This window comes from Erigeron canadensis, chromosome 1 (assembly GCF_010389155.1).
Source record: "Erigeron canadensis isolate Cc75 chromosome 1, C_canadensis_v1, whole genome shotgun sequence".
Lineage (NCBI taxonomy): Eukaryota > Viridiplantae > Streptophyta > Magnoliopsida > Asterales > Asteraceae > Erigeron > Erigeron canadensis.
Genome location: NC_057761.1, coordinates 31,943,979 through 31,954,153, shown reverse-complemented (window position 1 = coordinate 31,954,153; position 10,175 = coordinate 31,943,979).

The following is a 10,175-nucleotide window of genomic DNA, read 5'->3' as shown; positions in this document are numbered from 1 at the left end:
AGAAGATTTTCACTGCAAACAGGGGACAATAACTGAATAAGTCTCTTTTACTTCGACTTTTTCTTATAATAAGATGATTGAATTGGAGTATATAAAAGTTAATTGTCCATATCAAACAAGGGTTTTATCATTTGAAAACTAAAATTTTTATGAAAATTAGAAAACTATCAAAACATACTGTGATATGAATTTAACATAATGTGTTTTTAATATATTTTTTGAAAACACATTGTGTTAAGATCATATCACAGTGTGTTTGAACAATATTCTGATTTACAACGCTATCAAAAACACACTGTGATTTAAACTTAACACAACGTATTTTAGATTACACAATAAAAACACATCGTGTTTTATAAAAATACAATTAAAACACATTGTGTTAAATTTAGATCACAGTGTGTTTTGACCAGTTTTTTAGTTTTCACAGAAATTTTAGTTTTCAAATGAACATTTCACAATCCAGTTAGGATTTATTTTTAACAATAAAGTTTGCGTGCCTTGGAATTTTTTAACTAGAACAAAAGTTTTACATTTTTGACAATGACAACAAAAGGCACGAGATTTTTTTAAAATATAGAACCGAGATTGTAATAATAATTTTACGAGTTTGAAAAAATGAAAACAAAATTGAAGTTTTTTGGTGTTTATTTGCAAGAACGAAACATCAAATTAAGAGGAGTATAACTTCAATTTATTTTTCAAAAATGTTTGTTAGTACGATCTTCTATTAGCAAGAATAACTCCCGATCTCCTTAGACGACTTGTGTGCTTGTCTTTCTTTTCTTTTTGTCTTTCCACTTTGAACATTCCGTTGTTGTTATGCTCACCAATTTTGCCACCCCTTTTTAGTCTGTATTATGAAGTAGGACTTACGAGTTTCTTTATATTTATTTTGCATCCAGTTAAATGTAGATTCTGACGATGTGATAGCTTTAACAATCTCATCTAGTTACACTTAAGCATCATTTGGAGATTGCTTTCATGGTTCACTCACCGTCTTGTAAAAAAACTTTGATGTTTGTAAATACCCGAGGCAGTCGGTTTTTGTGTTTGGCGAGTTTAAGGCGTGACGTAGTATCGAAGTAGTTGCAAGGCAACCTTGAAAGACCAGGGTGTTTGGATTGAGCTGATCTATGATTTTTGTTTGAGATATGAATACAATGCAACTCCAGCTTGCTTGCTATTAGAAACAGAACAAGTTGTTGCCTTGCTACTCTGTTTGTCATTGTTCTGGGAGTCAAATCAAGCAAACACAAGTATTATTGAGTTTACAAAATCAAGATGTAGGGTAGGAGCGGAGCCAGGATTTTCGAGGGCCAAATAATGGAAGTCATGGCCAAATAACGGAAGTCATAAGAATTTTAACAAAGTTGGTTTGTAGTCGCAAAAGGTGACACATTAATCAAAATATCTACACATTTCGACTGTTAATGGCACAATAGTTGGTAAGTAACTATATTGGCAAGTAAAAAACAGTTTGAATTATTTTTATACTGAAAAACCGATAAACTTCATCATTTACATCGATAGTATTGAAGATTACTGTAAGATGATAATGAATCCCCTTAGGTTTTCCCTTTGCATTAATATCAATTTATAGAATTACAAATTACATTTGACTACCTTGAATTTATTTTATTGGACTACCTCATGTAAGATGATAATGAATCCCTTTTTACGGTTTTTCCCTCTCATTGATATCAATTTATATAATTACAAATTACATTGACTATCTTGAATTTATTTCATTCGACTATCTTGAAATTATGACATATTCTAAACTAATACTATAATATATAAATATATATATATATATAACGGTCTAATAATTACATTATATTAAATTTATTTCCAATAAAATGAGTATGAATAAAGAATCTATGGATGAAGATAGACATGTATATTTATAATTTATATATTTGAAACTAAATCTTTGCTTTTGAAAACATACAATTTTTTTTATATTTAAAAATTAAAATATAGGATTAAAGATACTTATAAAAATCAAAGCACATAGAAAAAACACCCATAAGAAAAAGTTAAAAATACTTACCTTTCTTATAAAGATTATAAGTCTTAAGGGGCTTAAAGTAAAATAGACTAGCTATAAGTCAACATACAGTAAACTTTTCTTCTTCGTTGAAAAACACATACACAGCACAAACCCAAAAGGAAATATAAACCTTATTTTTTTATGGTTGGAACTCTTGAAGCTCACATACACAACAAACAAAAACAAATCTAGTTTCTCACTCATGATTCTTTTCCGATCTAGGAAAAAATCCGAAGGGGGGGGGGGGGGGGGGGGGGGGGGGGGAGCCCCCTCTCTCGACTCTCCCTCCGTCCTTGTGTAGGGGGCAGGGTAGCGATCTTTTGATTGCACAAAAAATAGTTTTGATCATGTCTGATCGTATCAAGCTAATCACGACTTTTTATAGGATGAGTTGATATGGTAATAGAAAAAAAAACAGACATTGATTCAAGAGAGGCAGATATGTAGAGGGAAATATTTGCTTTTACATATATGAAAAAGCAACACATCCTTATATATGGTAAACCTCTAGGATAGTTTTTTTTTTTTTTTTTATCGTTTCACTTTGTTGATTATTATAACAAAATGTAAGAATGATCATTGTGTTACCACTCGATTTGCAAATGCAGTTCAAAGTTATGCAATGGTATTGGAATCAAAAACACGTTTTGATAGGCTTGTGCCAAACTGCCAATAGTTTCGTCTCCAATCTCATCTTCTCTCTACATAGTTAAGAGAGGATAATAAATTGATTATGTGTTTATATTAATCTCATGCCACATAAGCTTTTTGCTTACTTGGAAGTTTTTCATGCGTTTGTGACTTTGTGTGATAATGTATATTGCCATGTAGACGTAATAAGATATAATTATCTTTAAACCTCATGAACCTAATATTTAGGGAATATAATATATTCCAGTATCTTTTGAACTTTTCATTTTTTTAAGGAATATATAAAGTTTATTTAATATAAAATTTTGATGTAAATGCATATAACAATACCCACAACAAAAGAAGTAACTTAATTGTTGATAATAATAAAATTTAAAAATAAACTATATAACACTACACATAAAACATGCATATCTTCTGCTCCTTCTTTTTGCATAATTATTCTAGTGGAAAATGAAACTAGATACATAAAAGTAGATTTTATCTTTAATGACCAACATGTGATTCATCCCTTACATATTAGTTCTAGACGTTGTAAAATCATGTACAAATTTTATTCTTGCTATAATCTACTTCATGTTTTATGGAAGAGTAGTTGTAAAACATATTGTGTTAATTACTCCATCGTTTTCCATATGTGACTTCTATATAAAATAGTGGTATACATTCAATGAGAACAAAATTGGTAAAAAAAAAAAGAAAAAGAGAGAGAATGAGATCCTACTTGATAGCAACCATCATCAGATGACTATAACAATGTAACAATTCAGAGACTATCAATTCCAACCTTCAAACAAAAAATAATAAGATCTCAACCCCTCACTTTCTCATGACATGTTGTTAGTAAGGTAGATCCAAATAAATTATTTCCCCAAGCATGAAGAAACTCTCAAGCCCAAGTTTTCTCAAGATTTACTTGTCTTCAACAAATGAGAGGATATGATGAATGGGTTAAATATAGGTGCTCGTTATGTTGAAGATTTAATGGAGGGTTTGTGATGGATGAAATTGAGGGTTTGTTAGTTGAGAGGATTGTGTATGTGATAAATGCTAATATTAGAGTTGAAATAATGAAGTGTCTTGAGTTCTTAGCCCTATACTTATAACGAACCACTTCTAATCCAATTCTAATACTATTCATCACTTCCAGACACACCAAGAACACCCCCTCCTTAGGCCGATACTTATAACGGACGTCGAACGCACCAGACGCGGCGGACGTTATTAGTACGGGTTCGTCTTGTGGCTGCGTCTGGATCCTACTTCCGATTTTGAACGCGCGTCGGTTGGAACTTGTGAGGCCCAAATTCGTTGTTTCATGCGAAAATAAAAAAAAAACAAAAAAATTGAACATAAACTAGCAACGGCTAGTAGAAGACCCCGCTCCCCCTTTTTTAAATTTTTATTTTTTATTTTTTCCTTTCTATTTAAACACAACCATTTCACCATCATTTCTTCACATTCTTACATTTTCTTACTCAAAAACACACATTTCTTTCAAGAATTCATCAACCAAAATGCCTAGGAAAAACAAGAATGTTGCAAACCAAAACCAAAACCAAAATCAAACCCAAAACACAAACATAAACCAAAACCCTGCCCAATATCAAATTGTGATTGATGATTTTGATTCTCTTCTAGGTTTTGCACCCTTTTCACAAATGGGATCCCCCCCCTCCATGTCGTCATCTAATATGGTGGGGGCGTCTAGCAGCTTGGGTGCGATGAACCAATCGTTCACGAGCTTGTTAGGTACACCATTGATAAACGAACAGTGGCAGCAGTTCCTGATGTTGCAACACTTTAACGCACTTCAGGCTGCAGGTGTGCCCATCCAGAGGCCTGTAGGTGAGACTTCTTCACAACTGGCACGAACTAGTGTCGCATCTGCTGAAGAAGACGAAGTTCTAGAGGTTCCTGCACCCCCCAAGCGAGTGATAAAAAAAGGGGTGGCTGCAGTTGAGAAGGCGAAGTGGTCCATGGACGAGTGTGTATTGCTGTGCAGGGCGTGGACACATGCTTCACAGGACTCAAGAGTTGGTATTAGCCAAGACGAGACAATGTTTTGGCGTAAAGTGATCGAATGGTACAACCAAGACCCCCCAGCCGAAGAACGCAATAAAAGCCAGTTACAAGGAAAGTGGAACAAGATCAAAGTACCACTAAGAAGTTTCGAGCAATTATGAAGAGGCTGCAAGAGCAGGGGCGACAGAGCAGGGGCCGATGATAAGCAAGTGTACAACCAAGCTCACATTGAGTACGTGGGGGTTCATGGACCGCCCAGGTATCAGTTTGAGCCATGTTACGAGGTGTTGAAAGACTGTCCTGCCTTTTGGCAAGATCATAGTATTCCGAGAAGAGGCGTGGGTGAGTATGTTGATTTGGGTGATTTTGTAGAGTTGGGCCAGTCGACCCAAAACCCGGATGCAGCGACAGAGCGGTTGTTTGGGGACGACCCAATTCGACGACCTATGGGTCGTAATGTTGCCCGGAAAATGTCAAGTAGTTCGGATGCCACTTCTAGCCGTGGTGGTTCGAGTGGGTCTGAACAGGCCTTGCATACCCTTGATCGAATGCTCATGTTGCAAGAAGAGCAGGCCAGAAAAATTGATGAGGATAGGAGGAAAGTAGAGGAGTGGCAGTTGAGAGTGGATGAACGCTTCCGCAAAAAGGTCAGGGCGGCTTTTGCACTTCTGCAGCAGCCAATCCCCACCGGCATAGATGAAGACGAGCTGGAGCAAATACGGGCTACGCACAAAAACCTCTTCGAGAAATACGGGCCGTTTTTTAAGGATATCTAGTTTGTTTGTTATGATTTTTTTTTTTTTGGTTTTTTAGTTTAATGTGTTTCATGTTTTTTTTTTTTTAATTTTCATTGTGTTCTATGTTTTATTTTTAAGTGTTTAATGTTTTTTAATAATAAAAAGTGTTTTAATTTTAATAAAATGGGTTTGTTTAGTTTTATGAAAAATTAAAAGTAAATAATATAATAATAGATGAATAGTGTTAGAAGTGGGGGTTATAAGGAGGGAGTATTCTTGGTGTGTCTAGAAGTGATGAATAGTATTAGAAGTGGGTTAGAAGTGGGTTGTTATAAGTATAGGCCTTATAACCCCCACTTCTAACCCACTTCTAACACTATTCATCCATTATTATATTATTTCATTTTTATTTTTCACAAAACTAAACAAACATATTTTATTATAATTAAAACACATTACATTACTTAAAAATAAAAGATACTACAATAATAAAAAAGACAGTATTGGAAAAAAAATACATAATAATGATACGGTTACTCTTCGTCGTCTTTGATTGACATTTTTTCGATTCCACGGTGAACCGTTTCATTGGCCCACCACTTGTCGTGTTCTGGACATTTCACTTCCCATGTTGATTTGCCTTCACCGCAGTTGTCGTGGAACGATTCTGCCCAAGTGCATTGGTCGTTCAATGTGTGACCGGCCTTAAAAACATGATTGATTGCCCTCTTCATAATTTTGCTCTCCGCCTGCAAATAATACGAATATGGCTCTTCGTGTTTCGAGACCGTGCGACCGGGTGCTTCCATTTCCTGAACTTGTTGGTCGCATAGGTGTCTCTTCTTCCGTAGGTAAAGCAGTTCCCCAAGGAGTTCATTTTGAAGGAGCGTGTCCTCTTTGACATGTTCCAGGATTTGTGCTTTCATCTCCTCTTCGGTGAAACGAGGTCGGTGAATGTTCTTTTTTGATGATGATGATGATGATGAAGCCATTTGGAATGGTAATTGAGTTAGCAGATGAAACAAGTTTAAAGATTGATAATGTGATAATCTGATGAAGCCATTTGGGTTGGTATTTATACATGAAACAAGTAGGTAGCCGTTAAGGGACTTTAAACGAAAATTTTTGAATTTTTGAAGGACTATAAATGTAAATATTTTTTTGGCCGTTGGAGGGACTGTAAATGTAAATATTTTGAATTTGAACGTTGGAGGAGCGTCTGTGACTTCAGCTATAAATATTGTCTCTCTACCAGATAGTTCATTTCAAAACTCACAGTTTAATACATCTGCAATGGCTTCTTCATCAAATGCCCCTAACCTAAAACCACAAATGACTGTCGACCAAGTGAATGACAGTATCATGGCTGATATCCTCGACCACGAAATGTGCAAAGACAACCTTGTTGAAATTGGTCTAAAACTTCAAGCGAAAAAAAATGGTGTGCAGAACAAATCAATTATATACAAACAGGGCATTGCACTGAGCTTGAGTGTCAATATTTTCCTTATTTGCAGGGGAAGTTTGACAAGATTAAAGAAGCTGTGGAAGAAATTGCTTGTGCAGTCATGACCCTGGATGAGTCCATCAACATGGCCAGAGCAGTTTATGCCCAAAAGAAATAAGTAGGCTGTTTTAATGTTATGTTGTACATTTTTCTTTATTTCTGTTTGTAATGTTTTTAAAATTATGAATAAACTTATGTTCTGAATGTAGACTTATTTTATTAAAATACTTAAAAACATTACAATAGTAGTAGAAAGAAAACACACAATTCAAACTGCTAAAACACACTTAATCAAACTACAAAGTCTACTTAAAAATCCAGAACAACTTAAAACGCAACAAAGATAAGCTGCCTGAAGACATGCTCGTATTTGAATCCTCTGCCATGCTTCTCCCGATACATCCGATGCGCCCTTGCATATTGTTCCTCATCGTCTTCGTTCCTCACTTGTCCATTCAACTGCATCCAAATTACCTCAAACTCTTTGCATTCCCTCCTCATCTTGCTCCAGTGACCTTGCAGTTGAGCCTTACTTCGTGGTCCTCCATTGGTCTCCTCGTTGAACATTTCAGTAACATCAGTCCAAAAGCAGTTGCCGGGATTATTCGTTTCAATCCTACCCGTAACAGGGTCGGGTCTCCTCGTCACCCAACATCTCGACAAACAAAGATCTTCTTCTTGAGTCCACAGAGTTCTAGACATTCTAAATGGTTTATGGAAAATGGGTTATGAAATGGTTTATTGAAGTTGAAAAGGAGAAGAAAGAAATTAAGTTGTGATATGAAATGGAAGTGTGAAGTTGAGAATAAATAAGGGTTTAAAAATAAATAAATAAATAAATAATTATTTTGAAAGTAGCCGTTGAATTCAAAATCTTGGATTAAAAAAAAGTTTTTTTTATTTCGGGCCCCACACACACTCCTTCTCCGCGTCTAATATCAAACGCAGTAGCACCAGACGCGGCTAGACGTCGCCGGTGCTACTAACATCTTCTTCGTTTTGTGCGTCCGACGCCTTGAAGACGACTTATAAGTATAGGCCTTAGGAATTGTTTAGGAGTTTTTATAAAGGAGTGGATGGTTGGGATCACTTATAAAATGGCTTCACAAGTGGCTAGATCAAACACAAATAAGCTAAGAGTTAGGTAACCAGTTGTGGTGAGGCTTCAACAACAAAATGCAACAAAATAACTATGTTTGGTCAAAGATGGTTAACAAAATTTTCAATTCTAAAATTCCCGTGCAATGGCCGGTAAAGTAGTCACGGTCAATAAAAGTCAAAAACTCAACGTCACAAGCCCAAAATTACGGTTTAATGGGGTAAAGTTATTTTGATAAATTTTTTTTTTTCGAGAACCTTTGAGAACTTTTCAAATCAAGCCCAACCGATGATTGTTCTTTACATGAAAATTGTTTTTTGATTGTTTTCTGAATAACTTATGTGTAATTTTAAAGTTTATAATTGTGTGGAGGCATTGATTATCATCCGTTATACATATATATGGAGATTTGGATTCTTGATCACATGTGCACGTATATTGCTATGATCACATGTATGCAAGCCGATCACATGTAATCATAGCAATATTCGTGCACATATGATCAAGAATCCAAATCTCCATATAATTGTATAACGGATAATAATCTATGCCTCCACACAATTATAAACTTTAAAATTACACATAAGTTATTCAGAAAACAATCAAAAAACAATCAAAAAACAATTTTCATATAAAAAATAATCATCGGTTGGACTTAATTTGAAAAATTCTCAAAGATTTTCAAAAAAAAAAATTTTCAAAATAACTTTTCACTTAACGGCGGTTAGAAGTGACAACGGACAAAATGGGCATTAGCCGGTGGACTAAGGCCGTGTAATTTACACCAACCTTTTGTTTATTGAATAATTTTTTTTTATTACATATACGACAAATAAACTTGTTTCTATCTTTTACATTCCAATCTTTGAAATCTGAAATGTTTTTTATTTATCCGCATGTGTGTTGTTATTATTATAATTAGGAGTGGACTCGACCAAAGGTTCCTTAATTTCTGAATTAAGTAGTATAAATTTTCATTAAAAGTGTGTTGTGAGCTACACCAATTTGGTTTTTTACTTAAAACTATTGGCTAGAAGTATCGCCAAATATTTCAGTAACCAACATATGATTCATCCGTTACAAGTGCATTTAGACATATAAAATCAAGTACACATTCTGTTCTCACTATAATATCAGATTTTGCGATACTTATTCACTGAATCTGATTTATTTATTAAAGATAAGAATGAGAGAAATAATATAAATGAGAATAATTAATAAAATTTTGGTTATATATATAATAGTTTTTTTAATAAAGTAATTGGATGGTAATTGTATATATATTTATTGGAATAGTTTTAAGGATATTATATATCTTTAAATTTTAAAAACAATTGTTTTGATAGAATAAAGATTTTTTTTTTTTGAAACTTTGATGCGCCCACACCGAGTTCGAATCTTGGCAATGCCCTAAAGGGGTTTGTTCTCCAATGTGTAGATGAGTGTATCATTGTTAATACTCCCTAACCACTAGGTTATCACCCTAATGGCAAATTGAAAAAACATTTACGATAGAATTTTAAATATAATTATTTATTTAATAAGAAAATTAAAAATAAAAATATCTAAAAAGGGAGAGAGTTAGAGTAATTAAGAGAGAGTTTAAGCTTAAAAAAGGCTTTAAGGGGTGACAAGTATAGCCCAACCATTTTTTAGTTATATAATAAACTAGTGCTCAGGTCCGTTCAATGGACGGATAGTCTCAAAATATATTAATAGAAGCTAAAAATTTGGAATTCAAATATATTAAATAGGTACCGAATAAAAATAAAAAACCTAAAAATCAAACATAAAACGATTCAAAATAAATTGAATCTAGTTTACCCATTTTTTTCAACTTTAGTTAAATAAAAAGTTTATAGTTTGTTAAATCTAAACTTAAGACAAACACAAACAACAGTTTTAGACTATAATTACGAAAAATAAAGAAGGAAACATATGAAAATTAACTCCATTTTAAATGTTGAATCTAGTTAACCCTCTTTTTGCAACTTTAGTTAAATAAAAAATTTGTAATTTGTTATATCTAAACTTAAGACAAACACAAACAACAATTTTAAACTATAATTACAAAAATTAAAGAAAAATATATAATTTGAA